Raw genomic sequence first — 27,274 nt, forward strand, 5'->3', positions numbered from 1 at the left:
CAGAGCCAACAGCATGTGCCTGAAGGCTGCAGCTCCGCACTTGCTTTCTGTTGTTTTGCCACCCCTGCTGCTCATTGGGAGAAGCTGCAGTGGTGACAGGAAACAGAAAATACCAAGGATAAGGAGAACAGAAGACAAGGGGGGTGGGTGGAGAGTGAGGCAGGAGATGTTAATGATGAGAGGGGAGTAAAAATGATAGACAGAAAAGTGGGGACACTGGAAGGATAGAGAGAGGGAAAGAGAGAGAGAATGAGTGGCAGTGGCGTACCAAGGGGGGGGTCGGTGGGGGCGGTCCGCCCCGGGTGCACGCCGCTGGGGGGGGGGTCGCGCGCCTGTCCGCTATGTTCGTTCTGTGCTCACTCTGCCCCGGAACAGGTTACTTCCTGTTCCGGGGCAGAGGGAGCATGGAAACGAACGAAGCAGACAGGCGCGTGGCAACCCCCCGCCCCCCACCCAGCGGCATCCTTTCACCGGGGGGGGGTCACGCTGCACCCGGGGGGCGGGTGCATCGGCGATCCACCCAAGGTGTCAGCCCCCCTAGGAACGCCAAATGATGAGTGGAAACGAGTAGGAGGAGATGGGAAAATTAGGTTCTTACCGTGATAATTTTCTTTCCTTTAGTCATAGCAGATGCAGCCATTACAGATGGGTTGTGTCCATCAACCAGCAGAGGGAGATAGAGAGCACACTTTTTTCAGTGCCTCATATCAGCTTGCTCCACTGCCTCTCCTTCAGTAATTGAAGCTTCCAAAGCAGTATAGCAAACCGCAATGGGAATAACATGAGCTTTCCTTACAGCGAATGATGGCCCTACAACAAAGGGCATTAACTCAGAATGGAGGGAATGAAACTTCCTCCCGGAGGGCATAAACTCATCCTCCACTGAGACATAACTGGAGGGAATAAACTCATCCTCCCGGAGGGAATAAACTCATCCTCCAAAACATGAAACTGGAGGGAATTAAGTCATCCTCCTTTAATTGAACAAGAATCCTGAAGACTGTTTCCGACTTTCTCCCAAGGACGGAATCTCCAGGAAACATGAACAGAACCTGAAATAGATTTACAGCAGATAGCAATCAGACAGGGAGGGATCATTGCTGAATCTGCTATGACTAAAGGAAAGAAAATTATCACGGTAAGAACCTAATTTTCCCTTCCTTGTCATCAAGCAGATGCAGCCATTACAGATGGGATGTATCAAAGCAATCCCTAGATAGGGCGGGAACAAGCCACACCACGCGCCAGCACTTGCGCTCCAAAATGTGCGTCCCTCCTGGCAGCCACATCCAGCCTGTAATGTCGGGCAAAAGAGAGCTTAGAAGCCCATGTTGCTGCACTACAAATCTCTTGAAGAGAGAGTGCTCCAGTTTCAGCCCAAGAAGAGGAAATTCCTCTAGTGGAATGCGCCTTAAAGGCATCAGGCGGAGGCCGGCCGGCAAGCAAATAAGCTGAAATGATAGATTCTTTGAGCCAGCGGGCAATAGTGGCTTTAGACGCTAGAGACCCTCTGCGAGGCCCTGGTAGCAAAACAAACAGATGATCAGAGGTCCTGAAAGAGTTAGTAACTCGCAGATACTGCAGCAGAGTCCTGCGCACGTCCAACAGGTGCAGTTGCCCAAAAGATTCTGGAAACCCCTCCTTGACAAAGGAGGGCAAGAAAATAGATTGGTTTAGGTGAAATGCTGAAACCACCTTAGGCAAGAAGGAAGGCACGGTCCAAACCGTGACCCCGGACTCCGAAAAACTGCAGAAAAGGGTCTCTACAGGACAGCGCCTGGAGCTCTGACACCCGTCTCGCCAAAGTAATGGCCACTAAAAAGACGGCCTTCAGTGTCAAATCTTTCTCTGAAGCACGCCGAAGCGGTTCAAAGGGAGCACCCTGAAGGGCTTTCAGCACTAGCCCCAGGTTCCATGCTGGACAAAGTGCATGCACGGGAGGACGGAGCCGAAGCACCCCTCTAAGAAACCGTGCCACATCTGGATGAGCAGCTAAAGACACGCCTTCAACCTTGCCACGCAGGGAGGCCAACGCTGCCACTTGCCACCCGCAGGGAATTATAGGCCAAGCCTTTTTGTACACCATCCTGCAAAAAGTCCAGAATCGGCGAGACAGGAGCCCGCAGGGGTGTGATCTCTTTAGAAGCACACCAGACTTCAAACTGGCGCCAAATCCTGGCATAAGCCATGGAAGTGGAACGCTTGCGGGCTTGCAGGAGAGAGTGGTAATTACTTTATTGGAATAGCCTTTGTCTCTCAATTGCGCCCTTTCAATCGCCAGGCCATAAGACCAAATCAGCCGGCATCCTCCATGGTCACCGGACCCTGTGACAACAGGTTGGGAACCAGAGGTAACTGAAGGGGATCCTCTACGAGCCTCTGTCGGAGGTCCGCATACCAAGGCCTCCTGGGCCAATCCGGGGTGACGAGAACCACTTCTCCTGGATGCAGCCGAATCCGCAGAAGCACTCGCCCTATCAAGGGCCACAGAGGGAACACATACAGTAGGCCCGGAGGCCAGGGTTGAGCCAAGGCATCCAACTCCGCCGAGCGAGGATCTCTCCGTCTGCTGAAGAAGCACGGGACTTTGGCATTGGTGCTTGTCGCCATTAGATCCATCACGGGCTTGCCCCACTTGGCACATATCTGCAGGAGTACTTCGTCTGCAAGTTCCCACTCCGCTGGATCGATCTGATGCCTGCTTAGATAATCAGCTTGCACGTTGCTCTGACCTGCAATGTGAGCTGCCGACAGAAACTGTAGATGCAGCTCGGCCCACTGGCAAATTTGTTCGGCCTGCGTGGCTAGAGCTCTGCACTGAGTGCCGCCTTGTCGATTTATGTAGGCCACTGCTGTCTTGTTGTCCGACATCACTCTGACAGCCAATCCTTCCAGGGTCACTTGAAAGGCCAGAAGTGCCTGAAACACCGCTTTAACTCTAGGCGGTTGATGGACCACTCCGACTCCCAGATCCCTTTCTTGGTCTGTAACTCCTAACATGGAACCTTGCATAACGTAGCTATAATTCAGGTTCTTTTTTCCCACATGCATCACCTTGCACATGCAAGTCGGACAACACGACTGCGTGGCTAGAGCTCTTCACTGAGTGCCGCCTTGTCGATTTATGTAGGCCACTGCTGTCGTGTTGTCCGACATCACTCTGACAGCCAATCCTTCCAGGGTCACTTGAAAGACCAGAAGCACCTGAAACACCGCTTTAACTCTAGGCGGTTGATGGACCACTCCGACTCCCAGATCCCTTTCTTGGTCTGTAACTCCTAACATGGAACCTTGCATGACGTAGCTATAATTCAGGTTCTTTTTTCCCACATGCATCACCTTGCACTTGCTCACATTAAACGTCATCTGCCATCTAGCCGCCCAGTCTCCCAGTCTCGTAAGGTCCTTCTGTAATTTTTCACAATCCTGTCGCAAGTTAACGACTTTGAATAACTTTGTGTCATCAGCAAATTTAATTACCTCACTAGTTACTCCCATCTCTAAATCATTTATAAATATATTAAAAAGCAGCGGTCCTAGGACAGACCCCTGAGAAACCCCACTAACTACCCTCCTCCATTTTGAATACTGCCCATTTAACCCCAATCTCTGTTTCCTATCCTCCAACCAGTTTTTAATCCACAATAGGACTTTTCCTTCTATCCCATGACCCTCCAATTTCCTCTGTAGCCTTTCATGAGGTACCTTGTCAAATGCCTTTTGAAAATCCAGATACACAATATCCCCTTTGTCCACTCCTTCAAAGAATTGAAGTAAATTGGTCAGGCAAGATTTCCCCACACAAAAGCCGTGCTGACTTGGTCTCAGTAATCCATGTCCTCGGGATGTGCTCTGTAATTTTGTTTTTAATAATAGCCGCCTCCATTTTCCCTGGCATCGACGTCAGACTCACCGGTCTATAATTTCCCGGATCTCCCCTGGAACCTTTTTAAAAAATGGGCGTTACATTGGCCACCCTCCAATCTTCCGGTACCACGTTCGATTGTAAGGATAAATTGCATATCACTAGCAGTAGCTCCGCAAGCTCATTTTTCAGTTTTATCAGTACTCTAGGATGAATACCATCCAGTCCAGGAGATTTGCTACTCTTCAGTTTGCTGAACTGCCCCATTATGTCCTCCAGGTTTACTATGAAGTCAGTAAGTTTCTCCGACTCGTCCGCTTGAAATATCATTTCCGACACCGGTATCCCACCCAAATCTTCCTCGGTGAAGACCGAAGTAAAGAATTCATTCAACCTCTCCGCTACGTCTTTGTCTTCCTCGATCGCCCCTTTTACCCCTCTGTCATCCAGTGGCCCAACTGATTCTTTTGCCGGCTTCCTGCTTTTAATATACTGAAAAAATTTTTTACTATGTTTTTTTTGCCTCTAATGCTATCTTTTTTTCGTAATCTCTCTTGGCCTTCTTTATCTGCGCCTTGCATTTGCTTTGACACTCCTTATGCTGCTTCTTGTTATTTTCAGATGGTTCCTTCTTCCATTTTCTGAAAGCATTTCTTTTAGCCCAAATAGCTTCCTTCACCTCACTTTTCAACCAGGCCGGCTGTCTTTTGGAGTTCCGTCTTTCTTTTCTAATTAGTGGAATATGTTTGGCCTGGGCCTCCAGGATGGTATTTTTGAACAGCGTTCATGCCTGTTGTACAGTTTTTACCCTCTCAGTTGTCCCCATAAGTTTTTTTTCTACCGTTCTTCTCATTTTATCACAGTCTCCTTTTTTAAAGTTAAACGCTAATGTATTTGACTTCCTGTGTATAGTTACTTCAAGGTTGATATTAAAACTGATCATATTATGATCACTGTTATCAAGCGGCCCCAGTACCATAACGTCCCTCATCAGATCACGCGCTCCCCTAAGGACCAAGTCTAGAATTTTTCCTTCTCTCGTCGGCTCCTGCACCAGCTGCTCCATAAAGCTGTCCTTGATTTCATCAAGGAATTGTACCTCTCTAGCATGTCCCGATGTTACATTTACCCAGTCTATATTTGGATAATTGAAGTCACCCATTATTATCACATTGCCCATTTTGTTTGCGTCTCTGATTTCTTTTATCATTTCTGCGTCTACCTGCTCATCCTGGCGAGGCGGACGGTAGTACACGCCTATCACTGTCCTTTTCTCTTTTATACATGGAATTTCAACCCACAATGATTCAAAGGTGTTATTTGTGTCCTGCTGAATTTGTAATCTATCTGAGTCAAGGCTCTCGTTAATATGCAAATTATGTAGTAAGCTGCTTCAAGTCCTTAATTGAAGAAAGTGGAACAAATATAGAAATCTTAGTAGAAACAGTTATTTTAAGTTTCAACACTTAAATCGGTATGACATAACATTACTTGGACTTTAGCTGAAAATCCTGAACTACAACTCATTTTTCAGTGCTTTGTCCATATCGTAAGAAGAATTAAATATGAACAGTACACTTTGATATTCATTAAGAATATTACACACAAAGTTTTATGTATATATTCATTTACAACAGCAAATGTATAGACTGAGAGATTTATATCAGCATCTGAAGAAATAGCCTTTCTTATTCCTCCACACTAAAAACATTACCAAGTATAAACTTCAAAGTGACCAGTAAAAGCAGATCTCAATCACTTTCAAGAGCTCAACCTCAGCCCTTGCATATTAGTTAGACAGACCAGCAAAGCCTTTAGAATGTAATCTACAATTCTATACATTATGCAGAGCAGATTATAGGAAAAACAGAAAGGCTTACCTTACATGATGATCTGTCTGACACGTAGCTCAGGAAATAAAGGAGAAACGCTGTCTATCTGCGAGTACTTCCATGCGATTCTATTATATCCTGTGTTTGCTCAATAATGTCTCTTCTAAGGACTGCCAACAAAGCACATCTGGAAGTACTTAGCAGGAACATTCATTCTGCAAGAGAAATGCAGTGTAGTGACCCCAGATGGAAACAGGAGGCGGAACCTTGGATCGCTTATAATATTATACTTTGGATGTTTTTCTGATTTGAGTTGCTCATGGAAGCCCTTATGATATGACTCTTGATGCAGGCTTCTAGCCGAAACACAGCCTTCGGGTTCATTAATAAAAAGTTCTTCCTCCGATCCAAGGCTCCACCTCCTGTTTTCATCTGGGCCAACTATACTACATTTCTCCTGCTGTTTTGTTTGTGCTGTTAGTGGCCCCTTGTTTGGTTGTCTTACACATGTTGCTAAATATATATGCTTTATCTTCTGAAAGCATCCTGCATATCTCTAAGTGGTGAAAGAAGGAAGCTCACACCACAACAAAAGATTTTCCTCCTTTATAGAACTTATGTACCTATACTGGGTCAGACCAATGGTCCATCTAGCCCACTATCCTGTTTTCAACAGTGGCCAAGCCAGGTCATAAGAATCTGGCAGAAACCCAAATCGTGGCAACACTCTATGCTACCAATCCCAGGGCAAGTAGTTGCTTCCTCATGTCTGTCTCAATTGCAGACTATAGATTTTTCCTCCAGGAACTTGTCCAAACCTTTTTAAAACCCAGATACACTAACTGCTGTTACTACAGCCTCTGGCAAAGAGTTCCAGAGCTTAACTATTTGTTGGGTGAAAAAATATTTCCTCCTATTTGTTTTAAAAGTAGTTCCATGTAACTTCCTTGAGTTTCCCTAGTCTTTGTACCTTTGGAACGATTTACTTCTACTCATTCTACACCACTCAGGATTTTGTAGACCTCAATCGTCAGGGCCGGTCTTAAGGCGAGGCGACCGAGGCCCCGCCCCGACCACCCGAGCTCCAGTCCTCCCTCCCTCCCTCCCTCCGAATGGTGCGCGATGGTGACGTGGTGGGGGCGGTGCGCCCCGGATGTCAGCGGGTGGGGGGTGCTCCGCTCCTGCTGCTCCCACCCTGTCCTGCCTTTAAAAGAACAATTTCGAAGCGCCGGAGTGACAGGCAGCGCCTCACGTCTGCCCTGCTACTAAAAATCTCTTCGACGTCGTTGGGCCTTCCCACATTGAGTCCCGCCCTCCTCTGAGGTAACTTCCAATTACCGAGAGGGTGGGCGGGACTCAATGTGGGAAGGCCCAACGACGTCGAAGAGATTTTTAGTAGCAGGGCAAACGCAAGGTGCTGCCTATCACTCCGGCACTTCGAAATAGTTTTTTTAAAGGCAGTGAGGGTGGTGGGCGGCAGGAGAATGGAGCTGGTAGGTGGGTCGGGGGGGGGGGAGGGACTCAGATGGGAGAAGGGTGTGGGGTGGGGGTTCTCAAATGGGAAGGAGACTGAGGTGGGGAGGGGGTTCTTGGATGGTTGAAGGGGACGGGTGGGGAGGGGACTGGGGTTCTTGGATGGGAGAAGGGGACTTGCACTGGGGTCTGAGAAGGGGCCATATGGGAAAATGGGGGCCATGCATGGGTCAGGTGGGAGAATGGTGGTTCTGAAAAGGGGGCCCTAATACAAGGCATGTGGATGAAGGGGGCTGGAACTGGGGGCTGAAAAGGAGGGTAGGTGGGATAAGGGGGCTAGTACTGGGACTGGAGGCTGAAAAGGGGCAGGGGCTGAAACTGGGGACTGAAAAGGGGACAGGGAGAAGTGGCTGGGGGGCTGAAATGGGGGACTGATGGGATAGTGGGGCTGAAAAAAAGGGGCGGAGAGAGGGGCAGATCCTGGATGGGGGAGCGAGAGGGAGGGCAAACCCTGGATGGATGGGAGAGGGAGGGCATATTGTGGATTGAAGGGGCAGAGAGAAAGGGCAGACAGGGGATGGAAGGGATATAAAGGGCAGACAGTGAATGGATGGGGGAGAGAGAGAGGGCAGACAGGGGCAGATGGTGGATGGATCATGGAAGGGGCAGAGATAGAAGGCAGATGTGGATGGAAGGGGCAGGGAGAGAGGGCAGACATTGGATAGAGGAAACAGCAGAGAGGGCAGACACTGGATGGCAGAGAGAGAGCGAAGACAGATGCTGGATGGAAGGAAGACAGTGAAAAGAAGATGAAGAAAGCAGAAACCAGAGACAACAAACTGTAAATAAAATATATATTTTTATTTTTTTGTTCTAGGATAAAGTAGTATTGTAGATGTGTTAATAAATGTTTATAATAGAACATGTAAACAAGGTAATCTTTTTATTGGACTAATTTTAATACATTTTGGCTAACTTTCAGAGAACAAAACCCCCTTCCTCAGGGCAGGATAGGATACTGTAACAGTACTATACTATATTGACCTGAGGAAGGATGTTTTGGCCTCTGAAAGCTAAATCTATTAGTCCAATAAAATAGTATTATTTTATGTTCTATATTTGTTTTATTTCTATTTGTTAATTTGTAAAGTGGTGATTGGTATTTGTTAGTTTTTTTTTTCCAAATTTACATCTGCTGTCTTTATATTTTGCACAGTACTAGGGGACATTTTCTGTTTCTGTGGTGTTGCATTGTATGCAGAGTCTGGCATCTTAGGGGTACAGTTTAATTTTTGTCTAAATAAAAAGTTTAAATATTACTACTTATTCTATAGTGGATTAGGGTGTATCTGTGTTTGTGAAAAAGACATGGCTTTCAGTTGGCATTGACTGTGCAGGATCAACGATCTGTACTATTCTGTCTGGTTTCATTTTACAATAGGTGAATTGATGTTCTAGTGCTCACTGTAGTGTTTTAAGATGTTTTCCTTTTCTTTGTGTTATTCGTAGAAATGACTGCTTATGGTATGGTAGAATTGCTCTATAGGTCCTGAGTGTTTTGTATTCTCGGCATACCTAGTACTGGATTTTGGAGGGGGGTGTTAAAAAATGACCAGGAGGGAGGGAGGGGGGCCTTGGAGCTGGGAGCCCTAGGGGGGGAAGCCCTGGAGCTGGGGGCCTTGGAGCTTGGAGGGAGTGACCCGGGAGCTCGGAGGGGTGGCCGGCCCTGGAGCTAGGGTGGGGCCCCATCAAATTGGTCTGCATAGGGCCCTGCACTTGCTAAGACCGGCCCTGCTGACAGTCAATCAGGAATGAAGTCCACACCCCTCCCCTGCCACCCCGGCAGAATCATAACACAAGGGAAGCCAGGCAGAGGAAGAGCAGACTCAGGTGGGTGGAAGCAAAGCAATCAAGGAGCTTGGAAGCCAAGCAGAGAGAGAGCAGAGCCAGGTGCATAGAAGCAAAGCAATCAAGGAGCCTGCAGCCAGAGAAGAACCACACACACATGGCTCAGGGCTGTGCCAGTCAAGTGTGCATGTCGATGGAACCCTGTGCAGCCCGAGGATGCTGCTTGCATTGAGGTAGGGGACATGACACTTTTGCTGTTGAATATATCAATAATGCTTTCATAGGCCAATGAATCGCATAGTTCTCTCTCAAAACATAAAAGTGATAGATTATGGAGGCAGCTGGTGAGTATTGAGGCTCTTGATGCTGTTTTCATCCTATTTACAGTAGAAAAGAGTCATTCCACTGTGCAGGTTGTTATTGGCAGAGTGATAAGTACTCTTAATAGGGCATGAACATTTGGGAAGATGTCCATATTGCAGTTGTCTAGCACTTCAATTAATGATGGCTATTATGATGTTCCCCAAAGAACATGGCAACATCCTACTTACCACAGTACCTAAAGACACAAAGAAAAAATCGAACAACCTTACCAATTATCGCCCAGTTGCATCCATCCCACTAGTAGTAAAATTGATGGAGAGCATGGTGTCCAAACAACTAATGGAATATATGGACACGTTCTCATTATTACATAAATCACAGTCAGGATTCTGCCCCTTCCATAGTACGGAAACTGTACTAGTAACTCTTCTAGCTAAATTCAAACATGAAATTGCCATAGGTAAAAGTATATTCCTCCTCCAATTCGACATGTTGAGCGCATTTGACATGATAAACCACAGTATACTTTTGGGTTTACTTGAACACCTCGGGATTGGAGGTAATATACTTAATTGGATCAAGGGTTCCTTAACCACCAGAACATACCAAGTTAAATCAAAAACAAACATTTCATCACCTTGGAATGCACATTGTGGAGTACCTCAAGGTTCCCCATTATCACCAATACTCTTCAATATAATGATGTCCCCTTTGGCCAACTTCTTATCCAGTCAAAGACTTCACTTGTTCATTTATGCAGATGATGTCACAATTTATATCCCCTTCAGACATGACCTTTCTGAAATCTCCAATGAAATCACGCATTGTCTGAACATCATGGATTCATGGGCTAACTCATTTCAACTGAAACTAAACACCGAAAAAAACACATTGTCTTATCCTCTCATCCCCATACAATAATTATAAACCCACAACCCTAAGCACTCCTGTTTATTCTCTTCCTATTTCTGATAGCCTCAAAATCTTAGGTGTTACTATTGATAGCCATCTTACACTTGAGATCCAAGTTAACTCTGTTATAAAGAAGATGTTCATTCTATGTGGAAACTTAAACGTATAAGACCTTACTTCCCAAGGGAAATATTCTGTAACTTGATACAATCAATGGTTCTGAGCCATTCAGATCACTGCAATGGATTATATGTGGGATGTAAAGTACAGCTTATGAAGAAACTCCAGACAGCACAATATACTGTATAGCTGCCAGGCTGATATTCGATAAAACACAATTTGATAGCGCTAAACTTCTCCGATTAAAACTGCACTGGCTCCCAATCAAGGAGCGCATTACCTTCAAAATCTGCTCTTTGGTCCACAAGATTTCTACAGTGATGCTCCAAGATATATGTTAACTTGATAGATCTTCTGACCAGAAACAGAACCAGAGCGTCAAGTACTTATTTGAACCTCCATTATCCAAGCTGCATTGGATTCAGATACAAATCAACCTATGCATCCAATTTTTCTTAAGTACACAAATGTGGAATGCACTACCAAAGAGCGTGAAAGCGATTCATGACCATCAAAACTTCAGGCAATCATTAAAGACCTATCTGTTTTGCAAGTCCTACCCTACTGGGCTTACTTAAATGCCTCAACTCTGCAATGCATCAATACCTTACATCACATTGGACATTATATATTCCTTTATTTCCTTATCCCTTTTTGTACCTGTTTACTCTAACCTTACCTAACCCTATTTTAAATTGTATTTGTTTAACATCTACTACTACTACTACTACTACTACTATTTAGCATTTCTATAGCGATACAAGGCGTACGCAGCGCTGCACAAACATAGAAGAAAGACAGTCCCTGCTCAAAGAGCTTACAATCTAATAGACAAAAAAAAAAAAATAAAGTAATCAAATCAATTAATGTGAACGGGAAGGAAGAGAGGAGGGTAGGTGGAGGCGAGTGGTTACAAGTGGTTACGAGTCAAAAGCAATATTAAAGAGGTGGGCTTTCAGTCTAGATTTAAAGGTGGCCAAGGATGGGGCAAGACGTAGGGGCTCAGGAAGTTTATTCCAGGCGTAGGGTGCAGCGAGACAGAAGGCGCGAAGTCTGGAGTTGGCAGTAGTGGAGAAGGGAACAGATAAGAAGGATTTATCCATGGAGCGGAGTGCACTGGAAGGGGTGTAGGGAAGGACGAGTGTGGAGAGATACTGGGGAGCAGCAGAGTGAGTACATTTATAGGTTAGTAGAAGAAGTTTGAACAGGATGCGAAAACGGATAGGGAACCAGTGAAGGGTCTTGAGGAGAGGGGTAGTATGAATAAAGAGACCCTGGCGGAAGACGAGAAGGGCAGCAGAGTTTTGAACCAACTGGAGAGGGGAGAGGTGACTAAGTGGGAGGCCAGCAAGAAGCAGATTGCAGTAGTCTAAACGAGAGGTGACAAGGGTATGGATGAGGGTTTTGGTAGAGTGCTCGGAAAGAAAGGGGCGGATTTTACGGATGTTGTAAAGAAAGAAACGACAGGTCTTGGCAATCTGCTGGATATGAGCAGAGAAGGAGAGAGAAGAGTCAAAGATGACCCCAAGGTTTCGAGCTGAGGAGACAGGGAGAATGAGAGAGCCATCAACAGAAATAGAAAACGGGGGGGAGCGGGGAGGTGGGTTTGGGGGGGAAAATGAGAAGCTCGGTTTTGGTCATATTTAATTTCAGGTGGCATTGAGACATCCAGACAGCAATGTCAGACAAGCACGCTGAAACTTTGGTTTGGATGCAAGGTGAGATATCAGGGGTAGAAAGGTAGATTTGGGAGTCATCAGCATAGAGATGGTAGGAAAAGCCATGGGATGAGATTAATGAGCCAAGGGAAGAAGTGTAGATAGAAAAGAGGAGGGGACCAAGAACAGAACCCTGAGGTACGCCGACAGGCAGAGGGATAGAAGTAGAAGAGGATCCACCAGAGTGAACACTAAAGGTGCGGAGGGAGAGGTAGGAAGAGAACCAGGAAAGGACAGAGCCCTGGAATCCAAGTGAGGACAGGGTATCGAGAAGTATGCTGTGATCGACAGTGTCAAAAGCAGCGGAAAGATCAAGAAGAATGAGGATGGAATATTGACCTCTGGATTTAGCCAGTAATAGGTCATTGGAGACTTTAGTAAGCGCAGTTTCGGTTGAGTGGAGAGGGCGAAAACCAGATTGTAGTGGGTCAAGAATAGCATGTGAGGAGAGAAAATCAAGGCAGCGGCGGTGAACAGCACGCTCAAGTAATTTGGAGAGAAAAGGAAGGAGGGAGATGGGTCGGTAGTTAGAGGGACAAGTAGGGTCGAGTGAAGGCTTCTTAAGGAGAGGTGTGACCACAGCATGTTTAAAGGCAGCAGGGACAGTCGCAGTGGAAAGTGAGAGGTTGAGAATGTGACAGATAAAAGGAATAAGAGCAGGAGAGATGGCATTAAGAAGGTGGGTGGGAATGGGATCAGAGGAACAGGTGGTGCATTTTGAGGAAGAAAGGAGAAGTGTAGTTTCCTCAATAGTAACTTCAGGAAAGGAGGAAAGGGAATGAGGGGAAGGAGAGAGAGGGGAACGGACTAGTGGAGGGAGAGGTGGTGAGGTAGAGAAAGCAAGGTTTATCTTTTGAACCTTGTTGTGAAAGAATTCAGCAAGGGTCTGAGGAGATAATGAAGGGGGAGTTGGGGGAGGGGGCACCTTGAGGAGAGAGTTCAATGTGGTGAAGAGAAGTCGAGGATTAGAGCCAAGAGAGTTGGTCAGTTGGATATAATAATCCTGTTTGGCACGTAAAAGAGCAGATTGGAAGGAGGTCAGCATGAACTTAAAGTGTAAGAAATCAGCAGGGGCCCGAGATTTCTGCCAGAGGCGTTCAGCGGAGCGGGTACAGGAACGTAGGTAGCGGATATTAGAAGTCAGCCAAGGTTGGCGTTTTGTACGCCTTACAGGGCGGGTCATCAAAGGTGCAAGAGTGTCTAAGGCAGAGGATAGAGTATTGTTGTAAGAAGAAACAGCCTCGTTGACAGACGTGGATGGTGCCACAGTAGAGAAGAGGTTTGAAACATGGGAGGATAGAGATGAAGGGTCAATATCGTGAAGATTCCTAGATAAATTAGATGAGATAGGACGGGACTGGGAGGGAGGAGATTTAAGTGTGAAAGTTATAAGATGGTGATCAGAGGAGGGAAGATCAGAGGCAAGGAAACTAGAGGGTGAACGGTTGGAGGAGAAGATGAGATCAAGACAGTGACCATTTTGATGAGTGGGGGAGGTGGAGCATAGTTGGAGATTAAAGGAGGACGTTAAAGCGAGTAACTTGGAAATATAAGAGTTGGAAGGATCATTAGCAGGAATATTGAAGTCACCAAGGATGAGAGAGGGGGAGGAAGGATCATGGAAGAAGGCAAGCCAGGTGTCAAAGTCACTGAGAAAGGATGAAAGGGACTTATCAGGGGGACGATAAATGACTGCTATTCGAAGAGGCAGAGGAGAGAAAAGGCGGATAGAGTGGACTTCAAAGGAGGAAAAACCGGCCTTGGCGATCGCCTTTACAGTATTATGTAAGCCACATTGAGCCTGCTAATGGGTGGAAAAATGTGGGATACAAATGTTACAAATAAATACATAAATAATTTACACCTTCTGCTACATTGTGTTTTAGATGCTGAACAAACACTGATAATTCCACTTCTTCTATGGTGATGCAATACAAAGTGCTTGGGAACTGTAGATTCTCTACAGAAGACAAAACGTGGTATCTGCAGTATGTGCTAGAGTGAAATAGAGTAAACTAATACAAATAGCACGGACTCTAGCAAAACTATTATATAAAGTGCTCAAAGAGTTCTTTGGAGGAAAAGCCCTCAGAAACCAACGGCAAATTGCTGAAGGTTTTAAACGCTATTACGTGATGTATATTTGAAAAGAATAAAGCGTTCAGTTTCTATCATTGGGCAAAGGTGTTATATGATTTTTTTGTTTCTTATTTTAGTTTTTCTTCTTAAAGTAACAATCAACATTGATACTCTCAGCACCTCAGCAACAGAAAAAGATCTGCACTTAGCTTAGTATGTTGAGTTCAGCACTATCGTTTAAATGTTCAACGGGGGCCACCGTTTCACCCCGGCAAGGCTTCCTTACGAGCAAGTGCTGTTGACAGTGCTGAGGGTCTGGCAAGACAAATTAAATGATTGTAAATGTCAAAATTATGAAGTAAAATAATATAATATGCGCATCACTACAATCCGAAGGCTCACTCACTTGCTCTGGAAGCGTTCTACGATACAAAATGGCACTTCAGCGTCATGCATTGAACAGCTGATTTAAATAGTGTCACTGAATGAACTCTTAAAAAGGTAACACTTTTTTTTAATTGGCTAAACAAGTCAGAGATTCAATGATCTAATAGAAAATATGTCAATCAACTGAACTTTTCAGACCATACGGTTCAATTATAGCTACGTCATTCAAGGTTCCACGTTAGGAGTTATGGACCAAGAAAGGGATCTGGGTGTTGTCGTTGATAATACACTGAAACCTTCTGCTCAGTGTGCTGCTACGGCTCGGAAAGTGAATAGAATGTTGGGTATTATTAGGAAAGGCATGGAAAACAGGTGTGAGGATGTTATAATGCCGTTATATCGCTCCATGGTGCGACTGCACCTTGAGAATTGTGTTCAATTCTGGTCGCCGCATCTTAAGAAAGATATAGTGGAATTGGAAAAGGTGCAGCAAAGGGCGACTAAAATGATAGCGGGGATGGGACGACTTCCCTATGAAGAAAGACTAAGGAGGCTAGGGCTTTTCAGCTTAGAGAAGAAACAGCTGAGGGGAGACATGATAGAGGTATATAAAATAATGAGTGGAGTGGAACAGGTGGATGTGAAGCGTCTGTTCACGCTTTCCAAAAATACTAGGACTAGGGGGCATGCGATGAAACTACAGTGTAGTAAATTTAAAACAAATCGGAGAAAATCTTTCTTCACCCAACGCGTAATTAAACTCTGGAATTCGTTTCCGGAGAACGTGGTGAAGGCGATTAGCTTGGCAGAGTTTAAAAAGGGGTTAGACGGTTTCCTAAAGGACAAGACCATAAACTGCTACTAAATGGACTTGGGAAAAATCCACAATTCCAGGAATAACATGTATAGAATGTTTGTACATTTGGGAAGCTTGCCAGGTGCCCTTGGCCTGGATTGGCCGCTGTCGTGGACAGGATGCTGGGCTCGATGGACTCTTGGTCTTTTCCCAGTGTGGCATTACTTATGTACTTATTATGTAATTGTTTTTAGATCAAAAATCCACCTGGCTTTCCATCTTTGTAATAATAATTTGCGATTGCCGCCTCTGCTTAATGTTTCGACTTTGTCTATTGCGAAACATTCAAAATCTTCAAACTTATGTTGCTTTTCTATGCAGTGCTCTACTAGCGGTTCTTTCCGAACTAATATCCTGATATTAGATCTATGTTCTAAGATCCTGATTTTTAAAGATCTGGTCGTCATGCCGATGTAAATCAAGTCGCAGGGACACTTCATTAAATAAACATGATCAGAGAGGCAAATACTGAAATGTTGAAGTTGAAAAGTCTTATTAATTGGGGCATAAAAGAATGTTTTTGTTTAGTAATTTTGCAAACTTGACATGTGTCACACTTATAACGGCCATGAATCTTGCTCGCAATGTTTTTACTTTTAAATGTTATGTCTGCTGGACTTAGAATATCTTTGATGTTGCTTCCTCTTGAAAATGCAATCCGCAAACATTTGTCTTGAAAAATGGGTATTGATTGCATGATATCCCATCTATTTCTCACCAACTGTGCCAAATGTGAACCAGTTTCAATATATTTCATCACCATTGTGAATGTGTTGTCCTCCTGTCTATTTCTACTTGTGCTTGATAGAAGTAACTCTCTATTATTGAATTTAGCTCTTTTATAGGATTTTTTAAAGGATCTTCTTAGAGTATCCTATCTCTTCTAAATCACTCATTAAAGATTTTGCTTGTTGCTTAAAAATAATGAGATAAATACATATTCTTTGGCAATTTGCCGTTGATTTCTGAGGGCTTTTCCTCCAAAGTACTCTTTGAGCACTTTATATAATAGTTTTGCTAGAGTCCGTGCTATTTGTATTAGTGTACTCTATTTCACTCTAGCACATACTGTACTGCAGATACCACGTTTTGCCTTCTGTCAAAAATTAGCAGTATGTCCCACAGCCCTTGGAACATGATTTTTAGCTTTTCAAATGACCAGGCTAAGGATTTTCTTAGCTTTCCTATAGATTTCGGCACTGAGCAACATGGCTCAGCTACTACCTTTGGCTGGAATGAAATCACATTAAAAAAGAACATCATTAAAATAGAATTAAACAGTGGTCTTTTAATTGAATACTGCAAGAAAGAAAGGATCCCTAGGGATCTTCGTTTAAACAAGGCTCCACAGTGCTTCAGCAACGACAGTTTGTGGAAAATGGAATAAAATACTTAATAAATGTTCATTTGATCTTATGCTATTAATTATAGAGAAGAGTTAATCTTGTCTTAATTCATTGAAAGAGGAGCTTGACGCAGAACTAGTGAAACTCAAAAACAATACAGCACTTAGCGATTTTGAGAAGCAACATCAGAGCTTTAAAAAAAATATAGAGAAATTTTGAGATAATGTCAGGAAATCTAAACTTAAAAAGTTATCGAGGGATGAAAAGGATTATGTCACCAATAATGTTTACCCTTGGACTTTTGAGACAGATGTTGGGCAGAAGGACAATATCAACTGGCAATTAAGATTCTATGACTCTTCTTCATCTACCAGCAGTGATAACTTATCAAGCACTGACAACAGCAAAGGTTTTTTAGCCATGAGGTCCTCCAGAAGGGGAAGAGGAAGCAGAAGAGGACGGTCTGGACAGAGAAACAGACCATGGACTCGGTCCCAAAAAGACAGCCAGTGGTGATTAATTTATCCAGCAGAAATTTAACATCCATTGAAGAATCCATTCTATCTAAGGGGCTTTCATTTGTATCGTAGAACGCTTCCAGAGCAAGTGAGTGAGCCTTCGGATTGTGGTGATGTGCATATTATATTATTTTACTTCATAATTTTGACATTTACAATCATTTCATTTGTCTTTCCAGACCCTCAGCATTGTCAACAGCACTTGCTCCTAAGGAAGCCTTGCCGGGGTGAAACGGTGGCCCCCGTTGAACATTTAAACGATAGTGCTGAACTCAACATACTAAACTAAGCTAAGTGCAGATCTTTTTCTGTTGCTGAGGTGCTGAGAGTATCAATGTTGATTGTTACTTTAAGAAGTAAAACTAAAATAAGAAACAAAAAAATCATATAAAAATATTTTTCTTTGGAGTAACACCTTTGCCCAATGATAGAAACTGAACGCTTTATATGTTTCAAATATACATCACGTAATAGCGTTTAAAACCTTCAGCAATTTGCCGTTGGTTTCTGAGGGCTTTTCCTCCAAAGTACTCTTTGAGCACTTTATATAATAGTTTTGCTAGAGTCCGTGCTATTTAAACTGTAGATTCTCTCTTCTGCCAAAGGTCTCAGATGTTGGCATACAGGCAGCAGAAGCAGTCATCATTCCATAGGCATCATCTTGAAAACGATTCTTCAATTCAGTTATCTGACAGTCAATAATCTTATTCCACAGATGTCTCAAATCTTCATTGCTTTATACACAAGGAGATTCACTCAAAGTGGAAAAAACTTCTAAGAAAAGAAGTGATAATCTTAAAACCGAATATAATGGATCAATTGAAATTTTAAAAAAAGCTGACGCCAATTTTGAACAAACATATGAAGATTTCAATAAACGCATGGATTCCTTTAGATCTGAAATCAAACAAATTAAAAGAGATAAATTTAAACGCGATGAGAGAGATTACCGTATGGGTAATGTATATCCGTGGGGCAAAGCAAGAGATAGAAAGAAATCTTTTAGACGACCTATGTCCTCATCACGTACACGTAGTTTTAGTCGGCCTTTTTCTCATTTTAATAATACCAGGCCACAGAATTCCACCACATATCCACCAAACCATACCACTGAGTTGCGTAGTAGGAAACGCATCAGGAGCGATTCAGATGAATTTTTTACTTCACCTCCCAGTAGTCCAGCAATTAATCATGAAGAAAACGAGAAAGCGTCTTTTTTAGACCGCATATGGGCGAGAGACAAGAAGAAATTAGACCATGGTTCATTTCAACACAGGGACCAATATTCACAGAGACAATATCCCCCCATGCGAGGGAGAGGCAGAGGGAGAGGCAGAGCCAGAGGTTGGAACACAATGAGATAGTGGCCCAAGACTTGCCCATTTTTAATCTTTCAAACTTCATGTTTGACAATAACCATATTTCTGTTTTAAAAAAAGGTTTGTCCTTTGTTCCATCTGCACAATATGATGCGTTCCAAACTAGGATTGATTTACACAAATTCATAAGGAAATTGCAAACATTATTTTTTTCAGAATCTGCAACAACATATACAGAAAACTCAGTTGTCAAAAAGAAATCCAAATGGTATCCACCAGGCAATATAGATCCACAAATACAAGCTTTTCAACAATGTATTTTGGCAGATATTTCAAAGTTAGAAAAAACTAAACATCCCAGATACCATAAACTTACGAAAGCAGAAAAGACAGCAATGAGAGAATTATCCAATAATCATGAAATAGTAATAAAACCTGCGGATAAGGGAGGAGGCATAGTTGTGCAAAACAGAGAAGATTATATAGTAGAAATTAAAAAACAAATATATGATCTAGAATACTATCTTCCCTTAGAATCGGATCCCACTGAAGATTTACAGAAAGATATCAAAGAGATAGTTCAGTTTGCGCACACAGCAGGATATATTACTCAAAAAGAAAAAGATTTTCTGTTAGTGGAATATCCAACAATTCCTACCATTTACACACTACCCAAGATACATAAAAATCCTGCCAAACCTCCAGGTAGACCAATTATATCCGCTAATGGATCCTTACTTGAACCACTTTCCATTTTTGTTGACCACTTTTTAAGACCCTTTGTACCACACATTGCATCATATGTCCGTGATTCTACCCATATGATCAATCTGTTAGTCGCTTTTGATGGAGATCTTACAGACACAATTCTAGTCACTCTAGATATAGAGTCTTTGTACACTAACATCCCACAATTGGAAGCATTATCTGTCATAAATCGAACATTGAAAGGTAGAACTGATGTTTGTCGTATTCCAAATAGATTTATTCTAGCTTTGGCCACTATAGCTCTTACAAAAATTTTTTTTTGCCTTTCAAGGCAATTTTTTCCAACAAATTAAGGGCACCGCCATGGGGGCTTCCATGGCTCCAGATTTAGCCAACCTCTATGTGGCACATTTTGAAGAGATTTTTCTCACAGAACATCCCTTTACAAATGAAGTCAGATTCTACAAGCGATACATAGATGACATTTTTATCATATGGAAAGGATCTTCAGAACGTCTTGAAGAATTCCATATATGGTTGAATTCTAGAAACCCAAATTTAAAATTTCAAATGCATTATGATTCAGATTCAATACCTTTTTTAGACATTCAGATTCAAAAATCTGCTTATTCATTTGTCACTACAATATATCGTAAACCTACAGATAAGAATGCATATTTGCATTATCAAAGCTTCCATCAAAGGACTTTGAAGCAACATCTTCCCTACTCGCAGTTCCTGAGACTGAGAAGAATTTGTACTGATCTTGGTGACTTCAAAGTAAAGGCAGAAATTATGCGTAAAAGATTTTTGGACAGAGGGTACCCAGAAACAATTATCAAGAAAGGATACCACAAAGCACTTTTTGCAGAACGTGAGACTTTATTACAACCGGCAGAAAACAAACTACCCCCTGATCTTGTATGTGTCCTGAAATTCTCACATTTATCACATCATATTAAAAAAACAATTAAAATGTTCTGGCCCATTCTTGAGACACATCGTTGCTTCAGAGAGAAAAATATCGTGTTTGCACAAAGCAGAAATAAAAATTTAAGAGAAATTCTTGTACCTTCTACATTACCTGAAATTTCTACACATCAGATCGGTCCTAGTGGACATCATCCATGTGGTGCATGCTCCGTGTGCAAATACTCATTGGACATCACACATTACGCGGACTACCAGATGGGGAGGCAATATGTTTTAAATCATCAATCAAATTGCAATTCTGACAACGTCATCTATGCCATCATCTGTCCTTGTAAGAAGATTTACATTGGGAAAACCAAGCGCCAGGTGAAAACACGCATAATAGAACACAGGAGCTGTATTAAGCGCAAAATAGTATCAGCACCTTTGACAGATCACTGGATTTCACACAATCATTCCATAGAAGATCTACAATTTTTTGTTCTCAGGAAATTCATCCCCAAATGGCGCAAAGGAAATTTGGACATAATTCTTTTAAGAGAAGAGCAAAGACTTATCTTTCTGTTTAATAGTTTACATCCTAATGGTCTCAATGCAGAAATAGATTACAATGTCTTTCTGTAATATTTTCACTACCCAAGAGAATATTGTTTTATCATTTGCCTTGGAGTACATATTTCAAGTCATACTCTCTGAGAGGACATCAACCATGTGGTACATGTTCGGTGTGCAAACACTCATTGGACATTACACATTATGAGGACTACCAGACCAGAAGGAAATATGTTTTAAACCATCAATCAAATTGTAATTCTGACAATGTCATTTATGCCATCGTTTGTCCCTGCAAGAAGATCTACATTGGTAAAACCAAACGCCAAGTAAAAACACGTATAATTGAATACAGGAGCTGTATCAAACGCAAAATAGTATCGGCACCTTTGACAGACCACTGGACTGCACACAATCATTCCATAGAAGATATTCAATTTTTCGTTCTCAGAAAATTCATTCCGAAGTGGCGCAAAGGTAATCTGGACACAATCCTCTTAAGAGAAAAGCAAAGACTTATCTTCTTCTTCAATAATATACACCCCAATGGTCTAAATGCAGAAATTGATTATAATGTTTTTCTATAAAAAATGTTTTTCACTTGTAAACATTTGCAACTGTGTTCCGTTGTTTTCCTCCCATAATTTATGCCTCTGTATGTCTGGTCATAATTCTCTAGTTTTTTGATGATGCACAATAAGATTAACATATGTCCTATAATCCCTGCGATTTTTTTCAGAATTATTTAATGTATTTATGTCTTTTAATTATATGTTTTGGTTTTATTTAGACAATTGCTTAAACTTAATTGCTTCTATTTTTGGTTTATTCACAACCATTTGGAAAGTCTACATCTCTTCATAACAATTTTGAATAGTTGTATAATTTTTTAATTAATTTATTTTCTGTTTTCTCAAAAATTCTTTATATTAGAATTCCATAATATTACATATAACATATTTTCAAAATGGTCCCTGCACACCACATCACAAAATCTTCTATTCCCAAATACACACTATTATATCTAATATATTTTTTTTTCACCTTACATTTTTGTATTCTATATTAGTTTTGTAAACCTGGATACTTTAGTTTCATTTAAACACTTACATACACTTTTCCATAATTTTAAAACAAAATTATCATTATTAATTTTGTTTGTTCTTTTAAATGTGCACTTAATATTTTCTTTTAAATTGCTTTTAATTTTTACATATTCATATTCTTCAGAATTTTCATTATATTAGAAAACATATTTTCTATTAAGGATTTTTTTGTAACACGTGCATAATCCATCAAGATATCACCGTTGGTTCATTAGCTATGTTTTTTTAGTATGTTTATTTACACTCATAGATTTGTTTGCTTTTTTAATCCTTCATGGCTTAAACAACTACATATCTCTTGTTGCCAATTTCAGTTTGTCCTGTCACCCTTTAGTTCTCCTGTTGGTTTAAACACCTAAGTGGATTCATTAGGTTGTCCCAGTTTCCTAGGGTGCCCGTTTGCTGTCAGTTAATTTGCTGTTTAAACAATCATTAATTTATACATATATCTTCACCTAACAAATACATCGTTTTGAAATCTGAAGAACATTAATGATTATCACTTTTCTACACAATCTTTGAAGATAAATTCATATCTTATATAGTAACCGAAGCCGATTTTCTTTGGGCACGATCCATACCGGTATAATTATATCTAAAAACACAATCATCAGTTTACCAATCCATTATCCAAACTATCGTCTTTTCTGTTTGTATATCTCTTTCAATACACTAATCTATCATGTCGATTAGCACTTATTTAAATTTTATGGTATCTAAAATCACCCTTCATTTTCACATAATTATAGCATTTTGAATAACGCTCACCTCATTCACAATCATTCTTTGGTCGGTATAAACAAATTGGTAATGGTTATGTCATGTAATCTATCATCAACATCACCAATTAGTTTAGTTTAAGAGTTTTCCAATTTCCGTTTTCAATTAGCTGTCATTTCTTTAGACGTTCGTCTTTTTCCCTCCATTTTTTGAAAAACATCATTTCCTCCATTTTATCTATTTAACAGGTATTTTTGTTACCGCCATTTTTTATAGCAATTGGCAATTGCACACGCTTTTTCGGAGAGGAGGTAAGTACTTACATCAAAGTATTTCTCCTTTTTAACATTCCTTAATGTTCAAAACAGATCATTTGAGATCCAGTTCGTAGATTTTTGCTTGTTTAGCTTAGACAACGTTTTGGTAATTTATGCTTTAAATGGTAGGGGAGATATATATGCATAATAAATAGTGGACATAGTGAGATCTACTTAGTAAAGGTTTTACAAAAATTTCCTCTGTAAGCAGACCAACAAATACCCAAGAGTCCATAATACTGGCGTCAGTACAATTGATAAATCAGTCTTTTTTAATTCGTTTATTTTATAAAAATTGGTGATTTACAATTCCATAAGCAAGCACCTTTTTCAAATGACGTCACTTTACATTCTTACTCGCATTGTTGCACTTTATTTCTAATTTATTAACCGGTATGCATTTTCATTCTTGCCCAATTTTTCTTCTTTTTCTCCTCTTCTCCGTAGTATATCAGGCTTGTTCCTGGCTATCAAAACTTTTTTCTGAAGAGAGGAGGTAAGCCCATTCCATCTTTTACAGGCTACTTTTCACTGCACGTTCAGCACCTGCATATCTTCCGACAAGACTCCAATTTTTTGTATTGCAATTTATACACACATATCTTTTCACATTTTGCTCATAGAATAGAGTTTGCACCACTATTCAATTATATTCATTCAGTATCCGGTTTTATATTGCATCCTTATGGATGTACTATCTTTAGGTTTTATTTATTGCACATTTATTCTACTATTTCAAATAAAATTATTCCAAATGTGATACCCAACATCATTTATTTTGCACCATATTTTCAAATATATCTTTTGGTATCTCACAAATTTTGTCTTTTATGTTCACTTTTATCATTATATGTATAGATCCAAGAGAGTTCCGCTACACCATATTTTCACTGTGCACGTTTCACATCACACTATTCCAGGTATTTGATAATAATTTCAACATATTCCCATCGTATAAGTTATGAACAACTTTTATTTTGTATGGCTATGTTGTTATATCGATAAGGTAATCAGCAATATAGGCAAATAAGCTCTCTAAAATTTTTAAAAATATATATATATAATGATATGTTTTTATTTCATTTATCATTTTATAATTCATTCTTATGGTTCACATTCAGTCATATGTCCTTTTTATAAATGCAATATGTTCATGGATTTTATTTTCCAGTCATATACTGTATATATACACATATATATATCATATACAATTTTAAATCTTTTGTCTCCATTTGTATACACACACAATGGTTATTGCCCTTTAATACATATTCATGCATTGTACATTCCACACGTTCTAACATCCTACATTTGTCAATATATTATATATGTTTTAATTAATTTTTAAATATACTTGTAATAATTTTTAATTTTTAATATTCAAGTCAAGTCTTCAGATCATTGTGTTTACATATATGTTTCTATTACAATGCTATGTTCATTTATCATGTATTATCATTGTCATTGTCTTCAGGTGTCATTTAATTCCACTTTTAGTGTAATTTTATGTATCACTACATTTTCGATTCCTTAGTTGTTATTGTTTTCCAATTTCAATGTTATGTTTCACTCTTTTGTTTTCATTTGTTTTGTTTTAGATTGCTAAAGACTCCTGAGGCCTTTGGGCCGAAACACGGCCGTGTCGGGTCATTTTTTATGAGAATTTTGTCATTTTTTATGTGAATAAACATATTTTTGGTATCCTCATTCATTCTCCTCACTTTTTTTCTCCAAAAAATATATATCACCAATCTTTGCAGGTAGCTTTGCCTTTTGAGAGAACAGACATTCCACTTTTCAATATCATACTTCTCCATGAGCTCATCTGTTAACTTTAAGAACTTTGTCAAAGTTATGTGATGTGTTCTCCCTAAATTAAAGATTATTTTAGACACTCTATCGGATTAATGCAAACTGTAACAGACACAGTGGTGCTCTGTAGACCTTTAGTGGCAAAATCATTACTTTAAAACAATTTCCCAAATGTAACTGCCAGAAATAAGAATTTCTTTGTCTCTAATTGTTATAGGAGAAATTGGGATTCTAGTTTTCTGTCCAGCAGAGTCTGACAATTCAGCAAGCACTTCAAGAATAACATCATAAAATAACAGTACTTTTTTTCGCAGATCAAGTTCAAGGCATTTTCTATCAGGATGCAGTTATTTCTGTACTTCCAAAAAATGAGCATGTCTGTGTGTTCCTGTCATAAAACCATGCAAGGAGTTCAGAATTTCAAAAAAGTGTGTTAACAGAGTGACATGCTTTAGATGCTGTGCAGAGGAGCAGACTGAGGCAATGAGAATTACAGTGCACATAAACAGCCCTCCGAAATCTACGTTTCAAAATCACAGGAACACCTCCTTTGTTTCCAAACATCACAGATGCTCCATCAAAGCTGAAGCCAACACATAACTCAAGATCTAATTCATTATGATTTTATCTGAAATCCTATTTGCTGTCATGTCTGCAGTATCAACAAATCCAACTGTCCTTTCCTTTATTACCCCTTTGTGTAGGTACCTGACGCATACTGCAACAAGCTCACATTTGGAAAGATCTTTGCATTCATCACCTAGAATTGCATAGTATATGTTATTGGTTTCATGTATTTCAGATTTGATTTTACGTACCAGTAGTAAAGTGACCAAGTTCAACAGCTCATTCTGAATATCTGGGCTCGTCAGAGTTGCATTCTTAGATAGTTTTTCAACGACTTTGTTTTTCATTGTTGTACTTGCTGAAGAGTTTAAACAATTCCAAAACGTTTCCTTTCTTTAACGCTTCATCGGTCTCATTGTGTCCACGTAATGGAACTTCTTGCTTTGCACAGAACAAAATAATATCAAGCACTACTTTGATACACTCACAGCTCCTTTCCACAATGCGAGCACTCGGCACTTACTCAGATGTAACTTTCTGTGTCCCACATTAAATACACTGGAGTCTGCTTTCAACAGAATTTGGAATTTATTTGGCCGCAGCCAGGTACATCTAAATTTATATTTCTAAACTTAACATACAAATCTTCCATTACTTGACATCATAATTGTTAACATTTCTTATGCATGGATACACAGCTTCTTTTGTCCCACAGATTGTGCCGTTGAAGCACCCTGTTTCCTCGCCACACTGCCTCTTGTAGCTCCCATTGTCTCTCCGATGTATCCCGTTGAAGGATGCACCTACGATCTTTCCCAATCTGCTGATCTGGGCCTCCCAGCCGTCAAAGCCAGGAGACAAGCTGTGAATCAGCTATGATGCAGGCATATGATTCTTTGCTTACATTTGAACTTTACAATCAACTGTTCCAATAACGAATTTTCCCATCACTTTTCACTTTTATCTGTTAATCTGCTGTGTAACCATCGCTGTTACTGTATAACTGCTGTAACCTAACGCTGCTGCCTGCGGCAGTGACTCCTCACTTGCCGCGGGCTCCCCCTAATCCTCACTGCGGCCCTAGCAGAAAGTTATTGCTTCAATGTACATAAGTAATGCCACACTGGGAAAAGACCAAGGGTCCATCGAGCCCAGCATCCTGTCCACGACAGCGGCCAATCCAGGCCAAGGGCACCTGGTAAGCTTCCCAAACATACAAACAATTCTATACATGTTATTCCTGGAATTGTGGATTTTTCCCAAGTCCATTTAGTAGTGGTTTATGGACTTGTCCTTTAGGAAACCGTCTAACCCCTTTTTAAACTCTGCCAAGCTAACCGCCTTCACCACGTTCTCTGGCAACGAATTCCAGAGTTTAATTATGCGTTGGGTGAAGAAAAATTTCTTCGATTTGTTTTAAATTTACTACACTGCAGTTTCATCGCATGCCCCCTAGTCCTAGTATTTTTCGATAATGTGAACAGATGCTTCACATCCACCTGTTCCACTCCACTCATTATTTTATATACCTCTATCATGTCTCCCCTCAGCCGTCTCTTCTCCAAGCTGAAAAGCCCTAGCCTCCTTAGTCTTTCTTCATAGGGAAGTCGTCCCATCCCCGCTATCATTTTAGTCGCCCTTCGCTGCACCTTTTCCAATTCTACTATATCCTTCTTGTGATGCAGCGACCAGAACTGAACACAATACTCAAGGTTTGGTTGCACCATGGAGCGATACAACTGCATTATAACATCCTCACACCTGTTTTCCATACCTTTCCTAATAATACCCAACATTCTATTCACTTTCCTAGCTGCAGCAGCACACTGAGCAGAAGGTTTCAGTGTTTTATCGACAACGACACCCAGATTCCTTTCTTGGTCCGTAACTCCTAACGTGGAACCTTGCATGACGTAGCTATAATTTGGGTTCTTTTTTTCCCACATGCATCACCTTGCACTT

The 27,274-nt window shown here is 41.0% G+C and overlaps 1 protein-coding gene across 1 annotated transcript in view; it reads right to left on the minus strand.

The window, feature by feature from the left end:
• Positions 1–5,821, minus strand: part of B3GNT9 (UDP-GlcNAc:betaGal beta-1,3-N-acetylglucosaminyltransferase 9) — a 107,388-nt gene extending 101,567 nt beyond the window's left edge. Inside the window, exon 1 of the mRNA XM_030204934.1 lies at positions 5,746–5,821. The gene's annotated coding sequence lies outside the window, so the exon portion shown is untranslated. The remainder of the gene's footprint in view (positions 1–5,745) is intronic.
• Positions 5,822–27,274: the final 21,453 nt, after the last annotated feature.

Source organism: Microcaecilia unicolor, chromosome 5 (genome assembly GCF_901765095.1).
Source record: "Microcaecilia unicolor chromosome 5, aMicUni1.1, whole genome shotgun sequence".
Classification (NCBI taxonomy): Eukaryota; Metazoa; Chordata; class Amphibia; order Gymnophiona; family Siphonopidae; genus Microcaecilia; species Microcaecilia unicolor.